The sequence below is a fragment of the Podarcis vaucheri genome (assembly GCF_965113315.1).
Source record: "Podarcis vaucheri genome assembly, chromosome: 3".
NCBI classification, from domain to species: Eukaryota; Metazoa; Chordata; class Lepidosauria; order Squamata; family Lacertidae; genus Podarcis; species Podarcis vaucheri.
The window spans coordinates 56,970,379-56,996,961 of NC_138761.1; the positions used below are offsets into that span (position 1 = coordinate 56,970,379).

The 26,583-nt window shown below is 41.6% G+C and overlaps 1 long non-coding RNA gene across 1 annotated transcript in view; it reads left to right on the top strand.

The window, feature by feature from the left end:
• Window positions 1-26,583, top strand: part of LOC309528145 — a 219,515-nt gene that overhangs the window by 6,758 nt on the left and 186,174 nt on the right. The window lies entirely within an intron of this gene.

The following is a 26,583-nucleotide window of genomic DNA, read 5'->3' on the forward strand; positions in this document are numbered from 1 at the left end:
TTTACAGAGCTGTAAGTTTGTGAAGAAACCGGCATGCTCTCAAAATGCTGAGTCTAGAAAATGTTCATCTGTCCCATGTCTTCACTGAGTTCAATCTCTAAGAAATAACAACAATAAAGTATTTGACCCCTACCTGAGGGTGTGAAAATGGTGCAAACAGAGGGGGGGGAGTGACTCTCCTACACACCAAGATTTAACCGTTTGTCTTTATTTCAAGTCTTGACCCAGACCTCGAAAAGTCAATTTTAAAGACAAGCTGCAATAAATTATTGCCCTCCAAAGCTACATTTTGATGCACCATCTCTTCCCTCAGCACACTTTGGCTCAGTTGAGTATGATCCCTTGCCCTCTTCCCCAACTTCAGTACCTTCCTTGGGCTCCCAAATCAACCTTTCAATGCTTAACAGTGTTTTGAAGAAACCCCGAGTTCATTTACTGATGTATAAATTGACCCTTGGTGAGTCATAGACATAAAATGGGTTGTCAATTGCTCTGGAACTATACATTCAGGACAGATTTCACTGGCTTTAAACTTGGTGGGCTGGATAGAGATGGATTGTGGCCTCACACATTTGAAGGGAAATTTTAAATAAAAGAGCACAAATACATGTCTAAAGTCTTCATCATAGTCTTTCTTGCAGTTTTCCCTTCCGGGTGCCACCATCTTCTTTTCCTACCACAACCATAAATGCTTGCCCCTCATATTCAAGAGTCACACAGCAGAAACAAGATGAAAAGGAACTGAAAACATCTATAAATGATATCAACAAAAGATTAAAAGCAAACAGAAACAGACAAAGGGTATAATCTGATCACCCAGACAGGAACAACACAGGGATGGGGTGAGGAGAATAAGCCACCCAGAGTGGCTGGGGAAACCCAGCCAGATGTGTGGGGTATAAATAAATTATTATTATTATTATTATTATTATTATTATTATTATTATTATTATTAGTGGATCAACCACAGCATCCAAAGCCCTCTTGGATTACATTGGCCAGAGCAGAAGGTGGGGAAGGGTTTCTCTGTCATTTTGCTGTCATCAGATCCTTATCTGGGAATGAACTAGCTGATGATTCAGGAGGTCCATGGGCAGCTATGCTGAGGCCCTGAGAGACGTCACATTTCAAGGGCCTCTGCTGGCTACTACTGGGGAGAATCATAGGTCACATCATTATAGTATCAAAATATAGCCTTGAAACAGCTATGTCCCAGATATGTCAATGATGGCCCCATTCAAAGAAAATGGTTACTTGACACAGAATTTCTCTGCTTTTGTCCCAGCTGAGGCTGCATAGAGTTGTTTGGCCAAAGAAAAGAAATGACTTTCAGGAAAAGAAACTGTAATGCTTTTCCACTCATTTAAATATAATATTCCTGACCTGTCTTGAGCTACACTGCACGGAATAAAAGCAAAAGGAATTTAGCCTGAGGAGGTGAGCCGAGAATGCCATTAGGAACAATGGCTTGTGCTTATCTTTTCTATGAAATGTGATATTTTACATCTTGAATGATTTTGGAATATCTCTTGCTTCCACCATGATATGAGATGTAAAGACACCTAGTCAGACAACTGAGTCTCAGATACCTTGGCTTGATGGGAAATATCTAAGATTGCCATCTTCCGTAGCCCAACTTTCAAACTTCCCTGGGGGTTCCTGTTCCTTCCTACTATGCTCAGGTACTGAGCACCATTTCCATGTGAAATATTTTAAGTACGCATGTAATTTGGTGAGACTTGAGCACAGTTTCAATTTGAGAAGGGTAATTTTGAGCGGAATAAAACTGCTATTGACCAAAAAAGGTTAAGCACCTCCTCCCCACAACATTTCCCTTCAAAATCACAGGTTCCTCAGGCTGTTTTTTTGGGGGGGAGCAGGTAAACCTTACAAGCAACTATATAAAACACTCTATTTTGGCCCCTTGGCTAGGTATGGAGAAATCCATTCTATCTGTGAAACAATTTGCAGCCAGTTCTGCAGAAGAAATTGCCTTTTGGAATGAACCCCTTGAATATTTTAAAGACTGACACCATGAGCTGATTAAGTCAAGGTCTTCAGTAAAATCATGCTCAGAGGAATAGCAGAGCATCTGATATTGTAAAAAGTTAGGGGATAAAGCTACCCAGAAGGATCTGGAAGTAAAGGATCAAACAGGTAACCAGATGAGGGGGATCTAGAGGAAGATTAGGAAAGATAATTACTTGAAGTCATGTCTCCTTTAGGAATGTCATTATAGGAATTAATGTCATGAGTGGAAAAGAATTCCTTAGCAAGAAGGCTATTTCTTTATTTTGTAGCCTCCATCTAAAACAAAACCTTGAGAGGGCATAGTTAAAAACCTGCCAATGCACTGTTTTGATTGAGGGCATGGCTTTAGTTGGGGATGGGACAGTGTTGTGTGTCTAGTTGAGGCAGAAATATTTCTGGATGGGGATGAGGTTTGCTTCTATCAGTGGATTTGGGGGGGGGGCTCTTTCAGGATAAAGGTTGTGCTTAAAAGGTTACTTCTACCTCAAGTTTGGCTAATGTGAAGGAACGCCAGGTACTGGGTTGTATTCAATATTAGCCAAACTTGGAGTGGAGTTAATGGACAGGACTAACTTAGGTCCATTACTTTCAAAGGGTTGATTCTAAATAAAAACTAGTTAGCTTAAAAACTCCCCAGAAATGCATAACCATGATGAGAAATCAGGATAAAGGTCTTGCTTAAAAGGTTACTTAGCTTCTACTCTAGTATTTGCTCCCACCAAGACAGAATAATGCTATTTGGGGATGTGAAATCCTCTACAATTTTGACACCCTGTTTCTAATGCACTTTTAAATATACACATGCAAGAGGCAGATGAAATCCTGTAAGCTGGGAGGAGTGAATCAAGTCAGAAATAGAGGCCACATTACAAAATCGGAGCCTTTTCATTCCATTTAGAGTGAGTATTATATGTTCCCTGTCTTTAAAACACCTCATTTTGGGAAGGCAAAAGGGGTCAGCTTTTCAAATAAATGCGAGCCAGTCAAGATGATCTGCAGTAGCTGCTCTTTCAGGTCAAGCCAAAATGCTGTGAAAATGAGAAATAAATCAAAATGAACTGATTTGGAACCAATTATCATTTCATGTCATATTGACATCAGCTGTGGCACATTATTAAAAACCCACATGGAAGCTGAAGGCATATAGGCTTGGTACAGTGCCATGAAATTGAAAACCCTCTCTGTAGTGTTCTGGCCTCTTCACCTTCAAATATAGCCAAATGGCCCATGTATTCAATAATGTCTATCAGGCAATTAACAAAGACTACGTTGAGGAGCAGATGTGCAATGCTTAGTTAATGCCGGTTTACTTTTAAACACACACACACATACACTGTAGACTCATAATTATGACACTTGTATTGTAGTATAACTTTGGGGAGGGGATGGAAGAGATTCTCTCAGACTGACCATGGCCCTCCTCACCCGTCTCTTATGGGCATGCTTTAATGCAAATTTCTGACAGCATATCTTGCTCTTGAAATGCTTCTTATGCAACTGCACAATTTACTTACAGAATCTGGTGTCACAAAATGCGGTGACGCTTGACGGATACTAGATTGGAGCCAAACTGCAAGTTACGCTAAGTAAGTGATTTAAAAAATGCAGTTGGGACCAGGCTGCCACTCCTCATTCTTAACAAAAAGCAGTCATGGGGTGGAGCAGGGGATGGCTATTCCAATCTGGACCTATGGCACATTGAACCTTTCTGCATATACTCTCCTCTCACTGAAAACCTGCTCTCCAGGAGCTGCTATTTGCTGTGATTACCACTTTCAAGGACAAATGTAGCTTTGGAGTTTTGGGGGCAGCACAAGGAGAAAGGGCTGAGCCTCTTCCCTGACACCTCTCCCTTGATCTGATCACCCATTTCCCTCCCTCTTGTTTTTTGTTGGGCCCAATTGTGTGTGTGTGTGTGTGTGTTTTAATAGTGTGCATATCAGCAGAATAATAAACAGCTGATGAACTATTTTGAGCAAAACGGTTATGTCCATGTGGAGATGGCAGTATTGAGTCAGTGGCTCATGTGCTTCTGGCTTGCACTCTTTATAAAGATTTGAGGAGTGAGGTTATTACCCCTCTACAACTATCCATACCAGGTCACTCAACCATTGCTACTGTGCCCTTTCTTCCGGCAGATCAAGGTGATCAGGTGACAGCAAAAACTGCATATTTTTTTTACCAGGGGCAATTAGAATAAGATCTGTTATTTGATTATTGAGGAAAACCTCCAGAATGTATTTTGTATAGTTAAGTTTTTACCTATATCTTTAGTACATTTTATTTTATTGCTAAGGATAGTGACTGATGCAAATAAAGATTCTTCTAATTCTGAGTGTGCTTGGATCATTCATTCATTCATTCCATCATTCATTATTTTTAAGGGTGAGGCCAACTCACGGAGAATGGGTCCATCAGCATCTCTATGACAGGCAATATGTTCAAAGGCAACATATCTTTAAATCCCAGGTGATGGAGAAAACAATGCAGGAGAGCTCTTGCCTGGGGACATCTGTTCAGCCACTGGGGGGAAAGGATGCTCTTCAAGATTGAATAGCTCCTCGTACATTCTTTTGTCTTAAGAGGGGGAAGCAGGTCACTACTACTCAAATATGCACCACAGGAATGAAGATTCTTCAAAATCCAATGTGTACTTGAGTTCCTTTTGTTAGCAGTGTCCATTGTGGAACCAAATGAAAGACATCTTTGCAGAAAGGTTACTGTTGCTTCCCACCTAACATCCTTTCAAAGCCCTAACAGAAATGGGCAAACATTCTTGACAATACAATCACACTAGCCAAAAGGCACTAATCGCTTCTTGCCTCTGTTGTGGTATACCACAAAATTCACATCGCAAGGTAGGGCTGGATATATGCTGCATGTCAGCCATGAGGACCAGGGAATAAAATGTCAAATGCAGCCTTCTATTTTCTAGTTTAGAAGCAGTTTCTAGTGCCCAGCTGCATGGAAAGCAAATTGCAATGGGCATTGTTCACTTCAGTATTTAAATCAACTTTTATTTTTTAAAAACCTGAAATGAGCATTGGATGAATTTTCATCATGGGGAAAAAAAAGCAGAGGAAAGGGAAGAAGCTTTGTTTTTATGTGTTTTTAAACTGAAGTGTTAAATATCACGAGCTGTTCCATAATATTGTCACACGTTCACATTACATGAGAGATTGTAGTTAAAATTGTATCTGTCACCACATGAGGTTGTTCTTTTTTTTAAGAAAGCCAAATTGGGCAGGGTGCAAGAATATCTATTCAGGTAACGCCTTGCTCTATGAAAATTGCTAAATTGCTTTGCTTTGAAGCATGATTTTAGCTCTACAATATTCAGTTATCCTTCTTCCTGTGGAATTTAACTATATGCAAATAGGGAGCTTATTCTGGAGTCAATAACATAGCTTCTTGGAAGATGATACATGATGGAGAATTACCTGTCAGAGGGAAAAAATCCATTCTGGAAATGATGTGATTCATGTATGGTATGTACCTAATAAATTATTACAGCACAATAAGTAACACAGAGACCACAATGCATTTTTAATTAGGTAAATCACACTTATTATAAACTAGTATTAACAGTGATTAGAGTGTAGGGATTCATTATTCTTTCATCTACACTTGCTGTTTTACAGAACAGGAGTGGGACCAGCCAGCCACTGAGCATGCTCAGTCCTCATCAAGCTGTTTGGGTTTTCCCCCCTCAGGGTCCACACAAAATTTTGATTTGGACGTCTGTAACCAGGGAGTCACTCCAATTTTGCTGAGGCTTACCTCTTGTGTGTGGACATTGCCATTTCTTTCTTTCTTTCTTTACAGCACATTTACCTTGCTCTTCAGCGGAAAAAGATCCCAGAGCGGCTTACAAATAAATAAAAACGCCCTAGGCATACAATATAAAAAGATGTGACACAGAATAAAAAGGGTGCAGAAGGAGGAAGGGAAAAGCAAATTCACCCATCCTCAAAACTCCAAGCTTTTATAGGGAGCTAGACTATTTTTATGGAGCGTCACAGGGACAGCGGTGAGAAGCCACATCAGCATTCAGATGTGAACAAGAAGCAAAGAGGTAGCAAGAGAGAGCTACACAAGAAGCACCAGCAAGAACAGTTGGTGACAAAAGCAGAGCAACCCTCCATCCTTGTCTTTTGCCAGCATCTGACTGGTCACCATCTGATTGGGCTTAGGCCCATTGACAACCTGATCGTAAGCATGTTTACTTAAGTCCTGCTCCATTCAGCAAATTCTACACCCATATGCCTGCCCAAGTCAGTAATTAAAGAACGGCAGCTTGTTGGGCTAAGCTTCATTTGAATCCCCGGATCTCCTTCTAGAATGATGGGACAGCCAAGGTTTAAAGATGAAAATAAAGGAACATGCACACGGAATGCCTGCCGATGCAACTTTGAATTAAATCTTTTGAGGAGAATACCTATGGTTAAAGCAAGTGTGGGAATGAAGGAGCAATAGCTCAGCGATCTACCCAAGTGGCAGCCGTGGCACCCCATGAGTGTTGAGCACAGTGGAGAACAAGATGGGGGATTGGTCAGGAGGAGGTATCTTTCTAAAGCCCATGCAGAGGGTGCCCTAGCAACTAGATGTCACCCAAATCCACGCCTCAGTCCACCCACATGAACATTGGGAGGTTATCTCTGTGATGGGGAGGGCACACTATTTTTTATTTACTGCTTTCTTTCTTTTTTCTTTTGTAATTTTGCGCCCCTGAGAATTTTGTGCCCAGGGCAACAGCCCCTGTGGCCCCACCCACACTATGCCACTGGGAGGGACAGAGCTGAGTCTGAGAAGATCATAATGGAGAAAGGCCACAGCCAAGTTCTAAACCGCCATCTTTGTACGCAAAGGCACCAGATTAGAAACACAGCTTTTCCAGATAGGGCTGGGAAATATTCCTGGTCTGAAACGCTTCAGATTTGCTGCCCCTCAGTGTTGGCAGTACTGTACTAGATGGACTGTTGCTGTAACTCAGTGTACAGCAGCTTCATTTGTTTCTGGTAGCCTGGTATGCATAAAATTAGCTCACTGACTGGAAACCCTCATGAAGGGTCCAGCCTGAGGTCCAGCTCCCAGGGCCTTCTGGTGGTTCCCTCATCATGAGAAGTGAAGCTACGGGGAACCAGGCAGAGGGCCTTCTCGATAGTGGCACCTGCCCTGCCCTGTGGAATGCCCTCCCATCAGATGTCAAGGAAATAAACAACTATCTGACTTTTAGAAGACATCTGAAGGCAGCCTTGGTTAGGGAAGTTTTTAACATTTGACAATTTATCGCTTTGTTATTATTATTAACATTCTGTTGGGAGCTGCTCAGAGTAGCTGGGGAAACCCAGCCAGATGGGCAGGGTATGAATGAATGAAAAATATCATCATGACAATGGCAGGTCAGGCACACATGCAAGAGCAGTTTAGGAGGTGGGCTCCTACTCCAGGTAGTAAAATGTCAGCAGGCTCATGAAAACAGTTGTGCTTGTTTTCCCCTAAGTGGCCTTGATCATGTGTAGAGAATGAGCCATTAATTAATAAGATGGTTATGCAAATATCACCTCCCAATCAAACAGAGGGCCTTCTGCAGATACAGTGGTACCTCGGGTTACAGATGCTTCAGGTTACAGACGCTTCAGGTTACAGACTCTGCTAACCCAGAAATAGTGCCTCGGGTTAAGAACTTTGCTTCAGGATGAGAACAGAAATTACGTGGCGGCGGGGCGGCGGCAGCGGAAGGCTCCATTAGCTAAAGTGGTACCTCAGATTAAGAACAGTTTCAGGTTTAGAACAGACCTCCAGAACGAATTAAGTTCTTAACCCGAGGTACCACTGTACCATGTTATCAGGAGATCGGTTCTGTATGTGATAGGAATCAGGCCTTTACTAGGGTGGCAGTACCCTTGGGAATTCCTTCCTGTTGTATATTAAGACAGGCACAGTCTTTCCAGCATCTACTGAAGACCTTCCTCTTTCAGCAAGCCTTTTATGTGCATGTCTTTATCCCAGTCTACAACTGTACTGCAACTATTTTTTGTATGTGGAATTGTTTTTAAAATGTTTGCATCATCTTTATCTATGAAATTGTTTTTAATCATTTTATATTTAGACTTGTTTTTGCTTTTACACTTTTCTTGTTTTATGGTTGCACCTGTTTTATTTCTTTTACTGCTGTACATTCTATTGTTATTGAGTTTATTTAATTGCAAAAATCTGGCCCAGGTAAAGGGTATGGTAAAGGGCAAGGTAAGAAATCAAATCAAGTCAATAAATGACATGTACATGTTAATAGTGGTAGATGAACACTTCATGTTATTTTTTGAACATCTACCTTGCTTCCAGAGAATTCTAAAAATGGCACTTGTTTCTTAATCACATGTGGCAGATATTGCCAGAATAACTGTATAAAAGGAAATCCTCTGAGCAGCTTGCTTCAGATTACTAATATTTTTTTTGCTTGTTCCCTTGCTTCATCTGAGCAAAAGAGGGGGAAATTGCCTTTGTCTATGTATTTGAAGTTAAAAGTAAATTTCATTCGGATCCCTTAACAGCGTTTTGTGTGCACTTCCCAAACATTTGAACTCTACTAGCACAAATATTGGCAATAAGAGGATTTAAAACCCAGCCGGTTAAATATTTGCCCAATGTCAGTTCTGAATTATTTTGCTTTAAATAATTACAATTTAATATTTTGCTGCATTGGTATTCCTTGCCAGTGAGCATAAACAACACCAGGTAAAAGCCACAAATTCATACACTTTGGCTGTAATTTCCATGCAAGGAACATGGAATTGTAGTTTACCTTACTTCCCAAATAAGCCTGGGAAACAATGAACTACATGTCCCCCAGCAGGAAATGACACTCCGGAGAATCTTCATATCCAGAAAATGAGAGCCTGGCAAGGTCTCCACCCCCATCATCCAGCCCAGACACTGAGGTCCAGCGCCAAGGCCCTTCTGGCGGTTCCCTTGTTGCAATAAGTTAGGTTACAGGGAACCAGGTAGAGGGCCTTCTCAGTAGTGGTGCCCGCCCTGTGGAACGCCCTCCCACCAGATGTCAAGGCAATAAACAACTATTTTACTTTCAAAAGACAACTGAAGGCGGCCCTGTTTAGGGACGTTTTTAATGTCTGACGCTGTATTGTTTTTAATATTCGGTTGGAAGCTGCCCAGAGTGGCTGGGGAAACCCAGCTAGATAGGCGGGGTATAAATAACAAATTATTATTATTATTATTATTATTATTATTATTATTAGTCTCTAGCATGTTCTCCCTGCCAGTTGTTAGCTGCTCCCCTTCTCACAGGCATTTCCTTCCTTTGGAAGGGGACACTATCAGAAAAGAAGGGTGATTGTCTCCACCCATTAATGATTTTTGGTGGGGAGGGAATGCAGAGTGTTCTCCCAGTCATTCCATCTGTGCAAGCATTCCAGCTTGCCAGACAGAATGATTCCCCACTCTTCTCCCCCTGCTCATTGGGTTTTTTTTGGGTTCTCCTGATCTCCCCACAGTGCACCTTGCAGAGAGGCACAAGGGTGGGGCGAGAGGAAAGCCCCACTACCCAAGCAGAAGTGTAACAAATTCTTTTGCTTCCTCAAGAAAGAGCTGGGGGAAGGGCTTACTATAGGACCTAAATATCCCCACTTTACATTTGATGCCTGACCAAGAAATGTGACATGGCTCAGGAGATCAGACCTTTCGTTAGTGGGGAAAGTATAACTTCAGCAACTTGCCTCCTGGGTTTATAAGAGCCAGTGTTGTGGAAAAGTGTCATCACGAGTCTTTGTGGGGGGAAACTTCATGAAAACCATCCAGGTATGGCTGATATGGAACAAAAAACAACAACAACAAAATACCTTAACTAAAAATGGGTTTGATGGCCATATATATACAGGGATACAGAAAAATCAATTCATATCTGCCATTCTTGTCAGTTTGAACAAGCTAGGCTATGTCTTGTACCAGAAAATCTCTAGCTACTGCCTTTGCAGCCTATGGAAGCTACCCTCGTATCGATTTTGCTGGCTATTTTTATGAGGTAAAACTTTTTGATATTTGTAGAAGCAATCAAATGGCTGGCCATTATCTGTATGCCCTCAGTTAATAGTGACAGTTACCTTTGATTTGGAAGCTCGTGAATTACCACTCCTATTTGATACAATCTTTACAAGCTGAGGATTGAAGAACTTTTTGTAGGCTAATAACATTGGTCTTGCATGTTATACTTGCCTTCGGACACTGGGCTGCAATAAGAAAGTGAAACATGGTGTGGGGGCTTGTCAGCTATCATAAAATAGTTCTTAAGGAGATAAATCTCCTTATATTGGAAAAGGGAACTTTCTTTCTAGTGTTTTCATGGAGAGCACTAGAATTCCAATAATTTGGATTGCTGCTCAAATTATGGAGAGCTTTTATGAAATTAAGAACCCCATTGTTTTGGGATTTAAAAAAAAATATTTAAAAATCAGGTTAGTGCTTTGGGAGGGAAGGGCAAAACTTCCCCCCTACTCACAGGCTGCAATCCCTCTGAAAATCAGCCCTTGTAACCCTTAGTATTAAATAAACAAAAGTTCCCCAAGTTATCACCAATGATCCAATTAGCATCACATATAGTTAGGCCCTGTAGACTTCTAGGAAAGGAACTACCGGTAAAAGGAACATCACATAACACACAGAGGTAGGAGTAGAAGCTGGCCTCTCTCTGTCTCCTATAATTACACAAGAATATAAGAGCCCATTGGATCAGACCAAATATCTTATCTAATCCAGCATCCAGTTTCCCAGACAAGAAATCAACAGTCCACTTCTGGCATTATTCCTCAGAAGGAATGTTAAGGAGGCAGCAACTTCCACCCCCAATGTTATGTACTGAAGTTCTCACCCTGGGCCAGCAGGGGGACACTGTGGATAGTTTTCACTCAGGTCCACATATACAAATAAGGAATTGAAAGTGACGTTCAGTGATTGGATAGTTACAGAAAGTTGTTACTGTTGCTTTGTAGTTGAGCTCTATATAAGCATGTTGGCTGAACCCTTCAGCCCAGTTCTGTTCTGGCCTGTGAATAAACAAGAGCTGTCTGAAGAATCGCTGTGTCATCTGGTATGTTCACCCACAACTTAACACCCAACTTTGTTTGTTGCAAACAGCACTGTTTCCACTACAATTTGGCCTCAGCTAACACGTGTCATGGTTGTCTCGCTATCTGCTATGGTCAAAACAAATGTATTTAATTAAGTCATTCATTTCAGTGCATTTCAGTGGAAGGGAAAACTCAAAAACAATGCAGAAAATATTTACACAATCTTTGCGCGCGCACACACACACACACACACACACTGACAGCAAATGTCACTCATATGTGCTTGCTTGATTTCCATTCCTGACTTCAGATGTGCATGCAGGTAGCTGCTATTTCTGCAGTTTCCGTTTTTCGACAAAAGTCTCCAACATTCTTGCTCCCCAGAGAGGAGCATTTTGACACACTGCTTTGCATTCAGAGTTCGGCTTGGCTTGGGCTCCTCTGAATGCAAACGCTATGTTCCCAACTCTCTGGTGATTATGCACATTTTGCAGAGCCATGAGCTTTTTATTCTCTTGGGAGGTTCCCCAGTAATAATGTTCTCAAGGGCCGTTCCTGGTCACTACAAATTCCTGGTTAAGTGACGGACCATTTCAAATGGAGGTGAGAGAGAGAGAGAATCAAATTTCCACCACAAGTGGCTTGTGGATAAGCCCAGCCCAGTGTAGCCCTGGTTTACATAAGGGACTAATGACAAGGGGACTAAGCTTCCTGCTTAACCGCCACCCTCCCCCAGCACATCGCAACCCCATTATACCAACTAACGCCATGCACTAACACTTGGGTTCGGAACTGGAGTTTTCACTCCTCTTCACAATATACCATTTAATTGCAGTAATGTTTTGTTGCACTCCTTTAGATTAAAATGCTATTTCTAACTGTCAGTTAATAGGTTTTAATGAAAGCAATTTATTAGACATTATGTACTCTGTTTAACTCTAACAGGGTAACTAAACATTAAAGTAACCAAGGATGGGGTGGGAGGAAATCTATATTGCTCTAATTTGTATTGTATGTTCCTCTTACTGAGTATAATTGCTATCGACTGCCTAGAGCAGCACTCACCAAATCACAAATAATCAGAAAAAAATATAATTAAGTAAAATAAGCACATTCTGGAATAAACATAGGGCAGGAAGGCAGGAATTAAGTCTACTTCAAATTCAAGCTGCAGGTGGATTTCTCCCTCACATCTGCGCTTGCCTATTGTTCTAATGGAAAAAAATAAAAATTATGACCATCAGCCTTAGAACCATCATTTATTTCTCAGGATTGTTGCAGATGCTGCTTAATGGTTTTATTGTAGGTAGCTGTTAGAGGAAGGGAATACTTAATGGGTATAGGAGATCTGGGTTCAAGAGCAGCATGAGACACAGGTCCTAGTTTCACATGTGTGTCCACTGTTTTCTCATAACTTGACAGCAGCACTTGATGGACTTGCCAGTGAATGTGTAAACCAATGAGCAAACCAACAAGTGCATTGTATTGTTATGTCTGGTGTTTGGGGGTGAATCATGGACAATGACTTTGTGGGTCAGGAGGAGAGGGGTTGGCAGATTTTGGCACATCAGAGCAAGAGTCAAGAGGATTAGGGTGTAGTAGGGTCAATGGGGAGGGGGAAGTGAACCTCCTCCTCAAAATGCCTGCTTGATATCACTAGGCAAGGAGTTCCAATGTGTACGTGCTGCCACACTAAACAATGAACTTATTAGAAATGTGGAACAGGTGCAGTAGAGCTAATTGAACCAATTGGAAACATGAAGAGTTGTTATGGCTTGGTCTCTCCCACAAACGCAAGACGACTCCGGCTGTTAATTATTTCAGATTTATTGCTAAAAGAACAAACTAGGATGGGGCTTCTCTAATCATCCTTCCCAGAAGATGGAGTTGCCTGGACTGAGCTCCTCCCTCTTCCCCAGCACAGAAGCCCCCACCTTCTCTTCCGGTATCTTTTGCGCGTTGGCCACTTTTGAGATCCTGCGAGATTTGGGAGAGAATGCTTCCTGTATTCCAACGTCTGGCTCGCTATTGGAGCTCTTGTTCTGAGCGAAGATTACAGCTGCTCTCCTCTCCTCTCTGCCTTCCACTGCTAACTGTTCTCTCCCTATGCCTGCTTCTTCTCCTCCTGTCAGCATCTGAGCTTTGCTGACAAGAGTAAGGCAATCTCATATGTGCCCACCACCCATGTTGTTATGCACAGTTAGCAGCACAAGTTGCAACCAACCCTAGTCAGAGATGTTGGAAACGTCAGCCAAATATTGTTTTCACAAATGGAAAAGACTCAAGTGTCTTGTATGCTGATGTCACTCATTAGCAGTATTTGTACCAGAAGACCTTGCAATTGAAAAGCTGTTTCCCGGACAGACAGGAAGTAATAAACAGATCCAGCTTGCCCCCATGCTGTTATCTTTGACAAAATTGGCAGAATTTTCATACAACCTAAATATAACTATAATTGAAATGGCCTATCTGTGAAATACCTTTTGAGTCTTCCAAGCCATTTTAAGACCGTAGCATCCTCTGAGAGGACAGCATAACTCTGTATCTACTTCAGACGTTCATGTAAGATCAAGTATACACAGTTTCGGGCCTGTACTTCACAATGACTGGATGATTTTATAGAAAGAAAGAAGGACTTAACAAGTTGCCCGTTGGAATTTCAACTCCACATACTGCTGTTAGAGCTTGTCAGTGAGGAAAATGTTTTGTGCAGTGACAAATAATTGATCTAATGCATCTTGATTACAGCACACATGGTGATCACTTTACACTGGAAAGATCACAGAACTTTTCATATAGAGTAATGAATGTACAGACAGTGGGACAAGCCAGAGTCAAATTCGGACAGTAAAAAGAAAAAGAAAATTCTTACAAGATTGGTGGCTTTTGGACTTCTAGGATAATACAAAATATAGTTATAAATGCAACCACACATTCAGAAGTGTTATCCAGTGCTGTAATTTCCCTTCCTTTCTTCTCCTGCTTCCCCCACTTATACCCCCAAAATTTGCTCTGGGGGTTCCCTAATATTTTGAGAGTGTGGGGTGCAGAAGTAAAAGCCTTATTGTGCATGCTCTTGCGGACCTTCTGGAGCAGATTCTCTCCGTCTCTCTCTCTCAATCTCTCTCTCTCTCTGTGTGTGTGTCCTATTGTGAAAGCAATATATTCTTATTAATTTCAATATGCAATTTGAACTTAATTGAGTATAGACATTGATATAGAAAGAACAGTAGGGTGGGAAAGAATAGGAGAGGATGGTTCCCGGGTTTTTCTTCTTTTTTGTAAAATGTCAAAAATAGTTTACTTAAAATAAGAGATACTGTATAACAATTTTTTTGTTCATACTAGTAAATCTCAATATATAGATAGATAGATAGATAAATGATAGATAGATACACACACACACACACACACACACACATATCATGAATGAGATTTACCAGTATGAACACACACACACACACACACACACACACACACACACACACGAAGACTGGATAGGAAACATGCTAAAGTGAAACTCAAACCGGAAGGGGACTTGCAGAAAAAGGCTGTGTAATTATCACCACCAAGTGATTATTTTAGGCAAATGTGTATTTGATAGTTATTTGAAGTTTCCCTTGCAACCGGATCTCTAACACAAAGAGAACCTCCCTGGTACCTTGTCTATTCTACTGAGTCAATGAAAACTTCATTACAACTTCTGTGTCTATCTATCAAATTCTGTGTTACAATCCTCCCAGAGCTCAACAAAAGCATGCTAATCTCATCATCCGCCTGTGAGAAGAAATTCAAAGGCAGAGTCTGGAGACTTTGTGCCTAAGAAATGTCCAAAACACTTTTATAAAATGTGACTGACAATTTAAGACTGTACATGATCTCAGGCTCCAGCATCTAACTGTGGCTGTTCCCACCACCTCCTTTCATCCACTTTAATAGAATTCTCACCTGCTAAATAACAGATGTGGCTGTTAGATGAGAAAGATGTAGGCAAAGGCGATAAAGCCAATCTTTTTCACATATTCAGAGCTTAATGGTGTTTGAATTATTATATCTTTTTAGCCATATAGTTTAGGCTAAATCTGTGTCTTTTGTGGGTAAACCAACATGTTTTAATTTGGTTAAGGCTGCAGTTCCAAGCGACAGCTCACACACATTCCCGTCATATAGGTCAGTGTTTCCCAACCGGTGTTCCGCGGCACACTTCTGTGCCGTGAGACATTGGCTGGTGTGCCGTGGGAGGGAGGCGGGCGAGTTGGGCGGTGAGAGGCGGCGGCGGCGAGGATCCGCGTCGAGCCGGGGGCGGCTCCACGGTGGTGGTGCCGAGCGGCGGGGCAGCGCGTGCAAAAGGGAGGAGCGCGAGACAGCGGAGGAGGAGGAGGCCGGCATGTCCGGGCAGCAGCAGCAACAACAGCAGCAGCAACTCCCGGCGACGGCTCCTCAAGCCCCGCCGCTGCCCCCTCATCCGCCCGCTATCGCCGCCACCACCACAACAGCCGCCGCCGCCTCAGTTGCCGCCGTCCCTCAGTCCCTCGCTCTGCTGCCTCCTCCCACCCCCAAAGCTTGGAGGTTCCCCGGCAAGGGGGAGGGAAAAAACTTTCACTTTCGTGCGTCCCTCCCGGCGTGACGCTGCGCGCTGACGTCACGGGGCTGTGCCGCGGTGGTGTGCCGCGAGATTTTTTTCATTAAACAGGTGTGCCGTTGCCCAAAAAAGTTTGGGAAACACTGATATAGGTGATAACCAGAGGTCACTTTATGCACGCTTCTGCACTACAGACAGAATCTTTTGTGAACCTACACAGAATGATGGAATTGCAGAATTGGAAGGGACCGAAGGATTGTCTAGTCCAACCCCCTGATATGTACAAAGCCTACTCAAGCAGACCCTGATCATGCAACCCATCGTCCATGAGAAAGGAATGAATGGATCCCATTATGTGCAGAGCTCACTTGTGCAGCATTAACATTGTCCCCAATACTGTCATCCAAGAAGGGAACTGAAAGATGATCTTCTAAGTGGCAAATAACATATCTGCCAACCAGTAATGTTACGCAGCTTAGTTTCCATTGACTTTACACCAATCATCTAGAATTAATCTTCAGCTTTGCTTATGCGACTGCCATGCCTTTTCTTTCTTTCCACTCTATGCTTCCCATATTCTTAGGCATGTTCACCAGAACACAAGGATGCTCCTAGTGTAAATAGAGGCAGGGGCACATATACTCTGGCCTCAGTGTCCCTGTATGTGTCATGCCATCTTCAGTCCCAGACCATCCTTGTGGTTGGTGAGAAAGATCTGCAGTGAGCTTCTACTTGCATTCACCTGAATCTAGTTTAACTCCTCACACAACTGGGGGCTTTGTTTTATCAGGGTCATCAGTCATACTGGTGAGTTCTGCTCACATTCAAGCTAATGCAAGAAGAAGCTCCCTGCTCACCTTCACTGCTCAACATGGAGATGGTCAGGAACTGAGTATGCAGGGCAATATGCACTGGGAATTAGGGGATGGGCACAGAGTTTATATTTTCAGGCAAACCCCTGGACAGACTTGTTCATTGGTATAATCTGAAATCTTCTTTACTGAGCATAAACTGGTAGATTACTTTAAAAAGAGTTTTCTGAATCATCACTGTAAGACTGTCACATATTGCTGATGAGGTTTCTATCATGTTGTTTACCAACAAGATCTAGTTCCCAAGTGGTTCTGTTTGTTTCACACCAAGCTAAGGGAAAGAGTTCTGTGAAACTACATGTTATCCAGACAATCATTTAAGAAATTCCAGAGGAGGAGGACAGGAGGGAGGGATTTCTACATGGAAGAAGAGGACAGCTGTGAAGAACTTTGTATAGGAACAATTTATTGTACCATTCCTGATATGAAAAACTTGGTCCTACTTTTAAGGCAGAACTAGATGCTATGAAAAATGTAGAAGTGCCACCGCTCTGTGTCTCTTTCTCTCTTCCTGCAATGTTAGATCTAATAAAACACACAATGTGATGTCATCAGGCAAGGGATGGAAGAGTCTGTCAATTTCAGCTCTCCCCATTTCTCATTTTTCCAACATTAAATTCAGTCCCCCACTAGCAACTTGCAATTTATTTTAATCCTCATGAAAATTCATCAGCATTTTAGGGAAATTTTTTCCTAACAAACATATTTTTGTATTCAGCTTTGACTAATGCACTTTTTGTTTGCAAGCAATTTCCCCCAATACATAGAATCATAGAATTGGAAGAGACCACAAGGGCCATCGAGTCCAACCCCCTGCCAAGCAGGAAACACCATCAGATACAATACAATGCACTTTGTACATTATTTTCATTTCTGCATTTTTATATGCACTTTCCCTTAATATGTGCATTTTTGTGATCATTGGTTGGAGATCTGCATTGTAAAATTCGGATAAGCACAAATTTAGAAGAGTAGCTGTGTTTTGGAAAACACAAATTTGTTAGATTTGGCCTTAAATGCACACTGAATCTATTTTCTCCTCCATTCCTGCACCAGGCTGTGATGATTACATTGTCTTGTAATGTGAGGCTATAGCAAGGAAACACACTGTGCAATGATACCACATTTTGATACTGTATTTCAAGTGAAAACCAGGATCTGAAAGCTTCAGTGATTGCCCTGCTGCTAATTTAAATGTGCTACTACTACTAAAGCACTACAGTCCCAAGTTCAGCTTGGGATAACAAGACCCAAGCTATTTGGTATAGACCAAGGCAGCAAATGCATACCTAAATGTAAGATGCTCTTCCAGTTCTATGGCACCGGGCATACCCTGTGCAAAACACAGCCCCACTTTCATATAATAACAGAAGGTATTTCTCTCATGGCTGCTGTTATGGAAGTAGCTCAGAATATCTCTTGCAATGTTGATGTTTCCGAGTCGATGCCGTTATATAGGGGAAGGGCCCCTTGTTGTAGCGGCAGCCGATGGTTCTTGCAAAAGAGGGCAAGTGTGTGCAGAGCAGCAGCTCAGCCTGTTAAACTTAATTAAAAGTGCTTGTGTGGGCCCGCATTGTGCAAAACCGAACAGGCATTTGGCTGCAAAACAATCAGGGCTCCAGAAGGATTTCAACATGATACTTGTTTTTATCATAGTGCCAGAATTTTAATTGAAATGAAAGCCAAAGGGGGGGGGGGAGAGATCTGGTGCGAAATGTTCCTTTTATGTTCAATAATTGTAGCTTTAAATCATTGAGAGAGAAGAGTAGGGGCAAATTCTTGGCCTGGGTAGGACTCCTTTGGCCACAAGAGGTACAGGAAATATGTTAGAAACCATCTGAAGTTGGAATCTGAAAAACAGCAACCCTACATACACACTTTGTGATGGTAGGATGGCTGTGTTGCTCAGGCCTAGTGTAAACAACCTCCACAACACCATTAAGTTAAGTATGATAGTGTTAGTGTGTGCTAACCGAATGTAGGTTTCCCATACTATTGAAGCTGCAGTTTATTTTACAGGTGGGGCAGTTCCTGACAAATTATGGCATGCCATTAAGATTATGATATATTTGTAACAGCTCACCTTTTGCTGGGCTAACTATAGCTTTCCCTTGCAAGCAGGCAGTCATAGATGGGCAGTGATGGGGACACGGGATGGTCTGGATTGCACTTTATTGCAAACGTATCAAATTCACACTTTCTAGTACTATCTGTGAATTGAAACACAGCTATCCTTTGAAATTCACAGTGCATCCTCTGAATTGCGTGATTCAGTTCTCTAATGAAATAATGTGTATAAAAATGCATATATTAGGGGGAAGTGTGCATAGAAGGTGTATATATTAATGAAAATAACATACACAAATGTACTATATTTGGGGAAATTGCTGGAAAAATGTGGATATTGGGAAAATGTTCACACAAATATTGATGATTTTTGTGATCTCTTTTTTAAAGTCACAAACTGATGCAGAAATGTAGAAAACTGAACATGGAAAAGATATGAACTCTGATACACTCATCTGTATACATAGTCACAGGAAGCTGGGTTCTTGCTCAAAGTGCAGGTCTTAAATTGATGTTACCTCGATGACATTTTGCTGTTCCCAAGCTTGAGCTATATTTTGAAACATTTTTGGGGATGTCTTAGTATCCTGAACATACAGTGTTTAATCCCTTGGATCCTAGTCAAATTGCAAGCTTAGAACCCTCCAATAAACAACAGCCACTGGAGACCTGCGAGGCCTTGCGGAATTCTATTCCTGGCATGTCAGCATCTGACAAATGCCTTTCCTTGTCCTAGTCTTATCAAGAGTTTTGTCCCTGAATCTACTTCACCTTGAGCCCTGGTCTTGAGTAATCTTTAAATTCTGGTTGAGAAAGAGCTTGCTATTGTTTCCTTATATACTAATTATATTAACTATTTTTTTGGGGGGGGGACTGGTCTGTAATCGTGAAATTAGACCTTGCCACTCTGTTTTTGCCAGTGCATTCTCTTAGCACATTGAATTCCAAACTGTTCCACAATGTTCATTCAGTGAGTCTATGATCCCTCCAAATTAATTTGGTAAGCAGTGTGAGATAATTCATGCATTGTTAATTAAGTGTGAGGACTGATAAAACACAGTTCCACCTTCATGCAGCAGCCCTGAAAAGCCACCTGAGTTGTGTAGCGCAACTGTTTAAACATTAGAGTAGCCATGGAGAACACCACTATTGGTTGTAGATCAAGAGAACCTTTGCCCCTCCAGATGCTGCTGGATTACAACACCCATCATTTTTGACCACTGACCATGCTGATTGGAGTTGGAGTCCAACAACACCTAAAGGACCACAAGGTTCTCCATTCTTCTTGCAGAAGGTGTTGCATGCAGTTCATTAACCATTTAAATGAGCAGTCAGTTGCTAGGAGTTAAGAGTCACTTTGACCCAATAGGCTGTGTTCATAGTTCAGATGAAACTGGTTGTAGAGTGTTCTGTTCCAGACTGAACAGGGCAAGCTGGAGCAAGAGTTGCAGAACTATGAAAAGCTCCAAGTGAGCAACTTGCTCCAACGGGTTGAAAGCAGATCCTTTATAAGACTCTACCCTCAGATTCAATCTCCCAGGCTCTGCCCCCTTGTAGAGACCATAGATCCTCGAAGAGTCAATTCTCTGGCCTGAATATGGGCACTCCCCGTATTTTTCATGGTCTTCTACCTGGTATGCTCCTGGTGCCACTGGACCAGTAAAGGCACAAAGTTCCTCCAGTTCAGGGGGAAATGCCTTTGAGGATCCTGGTTCTTGCTCTACAGGCCCTGGTTCTATGGGGTATTGATCTGTGATCTCCTGTCAGCTGTTGGCCCAGTGAACTCCGGGTTTCCAACAGCACACTAGGAGCCCTGAAACTGCTCCAGTTCCTTAGCTAGTGCCTTTGCAACCTCCAGTTTTGTGTCTGGATTGCTGCTGAACTCAGGGGTCACCACGACACTGAGTTGGTTGGTCAATGTGTTTAGCTATAAATGTGAACAAGCCTTTAGATGCTAAAAGGGCTCAGTGGTGTTGGCATGATAACCTCAAGAAGAAAGATCACCACTGCAGATTTTTTAAATAATGGAATTCCTAGTGAACTGAGTATCAGTGCATGAATATTGGTCACACTTCTTTTGGTTTTGTTAAGTTGTTTTTATTTTTTGCATTAGGGTGCTGGCTTCTTGAATTTAATTCTCTGAAGCATAGTAGTTATTTTAGAAATATTACCATATTACTTTTAAGATTCTTGAAGAATGCTTTGCTGTACTGATTGGTTAATGCTTTATTGCCATTCCTAAATGGACTTACCTTCTGTAAGCAATATTTTTGTTTATTAAAAAAAATAAAGTACCACAGCACTTTTTGAAATCCACTTAGGAATGGATTTTTGTCAAGCAATATTGCCTGTCTCAAACTGGGGACTAAACTAATTCAGAGAGAAAAGAAATGTGCATAATGCACTTAGGGAGACTTGGTTCATACTGGTTATTTGACATGCATGAGTTTCGGCATATGTTAAATTACTTAGTACCCTTTAAGCATAAAAATAAGCAGTCAGAATTACAAAGTATGGATACGAGGGACTCGGAAAATGGAAGCTATTTAGTTCCCAACAACAATTTAAGTTATGTTTGATACTAAGACAGGCAGCACGAATCCAGATCCAATGATCCTACTAATCTTTCTCATTTGGCTTTATTTATCAATTAACTTTCCTAAAAAGTATAGCTATAAACTAAACTCAAAAATGATTTCCAAAAAAGTTCACCAAAATGCGTAACAAAACAAAAACTGCTCAGATTGCATTAAAAAAATCTGTTATTAAAATCTACATTATGCTAATGAGTTTGATAGATTTAAAAAAGGATATGGTAGTGACTGAATTTATAAAAGTACTGCAAGATATTTGCCAAAACATGCTTAATACCCAGTTGTGGAAATTAACCAATACCACAGCAGAGCAAATATATTCTAATCAGATTTCTGCCTCATTTGTTGCCAACAATATCTGACTGCATATGAAGAACCAAATGCATTTGGAAGTATCTGATAAGGTGCCTGCTCCTGTGTGATCATGCTGGTGTATAGTGGTGCCCCGCAAGACAAATGCCTCGCAAGACAAAAAACTCGCTAGACAAAAGGGTTTTTTGTTTTTTGAGCTGCTTCGCAAGACGAATTTCCCTATGGGCTTGCTTCGCAAGACGAAAACGTCTTGCAAGTTTGTTTCCTTTTTCTTAACACCGTTAATACAGTTGCGACTTGACTTTGAGGAACAACTCATAGAACGCGGTGTGGTAGCCTTTTTTGAGGTTTTTGAAGACTTTGGTGATTTTTGAAGCTTTTCCAAAACTTTCCCGACACCGTGCTTCGCAAGACGAAAAATTCGCTAGATGAAAAAACTCGCAGAACGAATTAATTTCATCTTGCGAGGCACGAAAAAACTCGCAGAACGAATTAATTTCGTCTTGGGAGGCACCACTGTATTAATACTTGGGGAGGCTCTATCACAAGATTCTTGATTTGCACAGGGGACGGGCCCTCCACAGTGGTGTGGTGTTTAGGCTGTGGAATAATCTTCATAAGGGATTACTGATTCAGTGTCATGCTGCATTGTAAATAGGATTCTTTTTCTCTAATTGCCAATCAACCTATGGCCTGATTATCATGTGACTTTTGCAGAGAGTTCTGGCAAGATGCTAAGACACGTGGTATCTCATTTATGCTCAAAGCCATGTTTGTGAATGTCTCAAATGTGGCAGGGAGAATTTAACCACATTCAATGGTTTCAGCAACAAAGTCGATTTTGCTTTCACCCATTATAGTCACTTCTGATGCATAGTACCTCTTTTGACCCAGACCCCATATAATTTGGATAAAAATGACAAACATACTGCAAAATTATCAGAACTGGACTAAAGTACATGGACTACTGGTAACTATGAAGGACATTCTTTTTGCTGACATTGCTAAAGTAAAGTAGATAGGATCAACCCCAAAATACACTGTCCTAAAAACATGAAACGAAATAAGATGACAGGTACCAGTTATTTATCTTAGTAGGACTAAACTCAACCTGCAATTGCTGGTGATTTACACATGGCCTTTATTACTTGATGTTCAGAAAAAGTCTCCAAAATTGTTTTCGCTTTACCTTATTAGAGCAATAAAATTATGCACATTTAACAACTTTTTGCATTAGTTCATCTCTGTCTAATTAATATTAGTTGCAATAGCTGGCTCACTTCAGGATAGGTTCCAGTGGACTTAAGCATTTATTTTTTAAAAGAATATTTAAATGAGACCCATCTTAAATTAATAGTATAATTAATCTTGTCAAATTAGGTAACATTTCATAAAGGGCCTTATTAAGGAAACCCTGCATATTTTAAATTCCTGTGCTATTAGGTATTAATAAATGTTCCCCTTCTATATTGTTCTGCTTTAGAATACAAAGAAGGCAATCGTAGTGTAAAAGCTTCTTTCTATAGAGCATTAATAATTAGCTGCACATTTATCCATATACTAGTTTTATTTTTCTTCATTGCATTTTTAAAATGAAATGTATGGGCTGTTGAAAGAAAGAAAGAAAGAAAGAAAGGCAAAACAAAAAAAATGGAAAAAGATAATAGTGTTGGTTTGAAATGCTAAGTGGTGGTTTGACTGGAATGTCAAAAAGGAAACAGGCTTCTGAGAAATCTGGTGTTAACAGGCACACATGGAATGGTGAGGTTCTTCCTTTCAGATCAAGTGTTCTCCTTCTACCCAGGAATAAGTGGCAAGTTGATTTCTTTAGCGTGAGTGAAGGACTGCAACCCACCCACCCCAAAGCTCCAGTGAGTTACAAAACACATCAACTTTCTTGCAGAAGAGACAGTTTCCTCCGGAGACCCCCTGGAGGGTGGCCATGAAGATGATATGCAGGAGTCAGGAATCAGTGGCGGCTGCTGTGATGGAGAAGAGGCAGCCAGGCGGGCTGACAAAAGAGGAATGGATAATGAAAAGGGCCATCAATTTTTTACGGGTATGGAAATTATGCTCAAGGTCATCATAAAGTCCAAACTCATCTAGATATGCCAGGGATATTTTCACGCTCATCTGAAATTTCTTTATCTATCTCTGTTATTCTCATGCTGTATCATTTTATTTATGATATAGAACTTACAGGTGCAACTGCTGTACATACATGTACAAATATATGTTCACAAATATATGTGTGCATATGTGCTTGTGTGTGTGTGTGTGTGTGTGTGTGTGTGTGTCTTGTTTCATAGATATAGAGTGGGAATCAATGAAGTTTTACTCAAAGTAGACCCATTGAAATTAATGAGCCTTACTAAGTCATATTCATTAATTTCATTGGGTCTGCTATGAGTAAAAATTAAAAAGCATCCATAGATATGGTTGTGACAGATACAAATATATATAGGTACAAACATGTATTCATCCTGTATCTTGGAATATCATAACAGGTTTTTTTAAATAAAAAGAATACATTATAATGGCACGGGGGGCACAGTGGCAAGTGTCCTAACTTTGTTGTCATTTCTGTTGTCCTTCACAAGTTGGAGGTGACCTTGCCCTTGATTTTATAAACCTTATGTTTTTTAAGCATTCTGAAATGCATGTGCCGCTTCAGACCTTCACCCTCCACCTTGTAAAGGGTGAAAGGAATGATGACAAAGGAGGCAGAGCTAGCTTGTTCTTGCACTGTCACCCCTTTGTTGTTAGCCTATATGTTGACAGAACGACTAAGGGTATTTATCCATCAATTGCATGAATTATTGACACAAACACACATCCTCCATGGAAGTGAATAGGACAGGAAATCTCGCACTTGCATCCATAACCAAAACCAAGTTTTTCGAACCACTGAATTTGCCATCTGCCAGTGGCAGGTGTTGGGGTCTCAAATTTCAGCAAAGCCAAAATTCAGTGCCCCCCTCCATTCTAAATCATAGCTGCAGTGCCCCTGGAGGCTCCCCTGAGGCTCCACACCCAGTGCTCCTGAACCACTAGCGCCTCTGCAAATCAAACAGTAGTGAACAGCATGGTGGCGCAGCAGCACTCCCCTGATCTCCCAACAGCTGAGTTGTTGCTGCTGAATAGGAAAGGGAGTGGGAGTGGAAGGGAGCAGGGAGGTTGGCAGAGTGCAAACACACTGGCAGAGCCAATCTGGTGGTCGGGCTGGTATGACAGTGCGAGAATGTTGTGGGTAGCAGGAGAGGAAATATTGATTAAATATTATCCTACCTAACTCACACTAGTGAGTTTATTCATACAGCAGATTATGTTCCTCCTTTTACATAGGAGGAAGCTAGTTTCAGATTCATTATAATTTCTTAAGTTCTATTATTCCTGGTAAGACCACTTGATTACCTCCTAAAAGAATAAAGACACAACGGTCTTGTTCATGGGTAGGCAAACTAAGGCCCAGGGGCCAGATCTGGCCCAATCACCTTCTAAATCTGGCCCACGGATGGTCCAGGAATCAGCATGTTTTTACATGAGTAGAATGTGTCCTTTTATTCAAAATGCATCTCTGGGTTATTTGTGGGGCATAGGAATTCATTCATTTCTATTTATTTTTTCAAAATATAGTCTGGCCCCACACAAGGTCTGAGGGACAGTGGAAAAAGTTTGCTGACCCCTGGTCTTGTTCATAAATAACAATAAGAGGTTTACTCACGATGAGAGCACAGTGTGGTCCCTGAAGGCAGGCTTTAGGCTTGAAGTTACAAATAAGTAGGAGTGGATTTACCCCATATGGGCATATCCCAGTACTGCTGGATGAGAGCCAGAAGTGCAGTCCAGGAGGCAAAAGGTGTCAAAAAATAGAGGAAGCATCAAGAGAGGGAGGTAGCTGCGATGACTGGACCTTTGTCTGCAAGGGTCACGCCCACCTACCTGGTCACATGCAAAAGGAAGGACGCTCCAGACTAGGTGTAACAGGAAGTTCAACTGGCTGGACCAACATTCCCCTGCATTTTCACTCTAGGCAAACAGTAAATGTTGTACTTGACTGCTCCAGAGGATGACATCCCACAGACTGCGCCAAACCAAGCTCCCTGCTGTCTCACTCTTTCCTTCCCAGTAAGCAGACAGGACTCAGCTGATAGGACAAGTAAACTGCCCTGCCCCACCATGAGGTCTGCTACTAACACCAAGAGATGCAACCAGCAAGGTAAACAGGGCAGAGATGAGCACCTTGATATGCTGACGTGGAATCTGGCTTCTGTTCACAGATCACGTTGCTGGATTGGGGCACACACTTGGGAATCCAATGTAGCTACTAACAACAGCAGAGTAAAAATGAGCTTGGGCTGATTTTCCATTCATTCTACACCCAACCTCTGGCTTTAAGAAGGAATTCTTGGAAAACAGCAGAGAGCTTCTATCCCAGGCATATTAAAGCTTTGAAGGGAAACTGCTTGGAAGACACTCCTGCAAGAGGGTTCTTTGAACCATAGCTCTCCATGCATTAACTGTGTTAGAGCAGAGAACGGCAATGTGTAATGCACAATTGTCAGTGATATTTCCCCCCATAATGTGATCAGCCACGAACTTGATGGAGCTGTGTGTTGATTTTTAGCAGAACTGTCATTCTGATTAGCCTTTTTTCCCTGTGTATAATAATATTTGTACTACCCCCGTGCAACTCCATCTTCTTCCCCCACCCTCTCTCCATAATCTATACTATTAGACGTTCTGCATTAATATTACTTTGAGATTTGATTTCACTTGTGTCAGGCATACTGCTCAACCTGTCGCTGGCCTCCTGCTGCTTCGACTGACACTCACAGACTCCTCTGGTGTTGTGCTGTGGGGGAAAAAAAGAGGAGTGAAAGGAGGGGTCCTAGGGATTTATTCCTGCCACAGCGTTTATTAAAATCAATCTTACTCACCTGCAGGGTTTCTTTTTATTATTTTAAGCTCCCCCCCCCCACTGTCATTCCATATTATCATCAGTTGTTAATAAAACTGGCCACTCACAGTGAGGGGGAAAT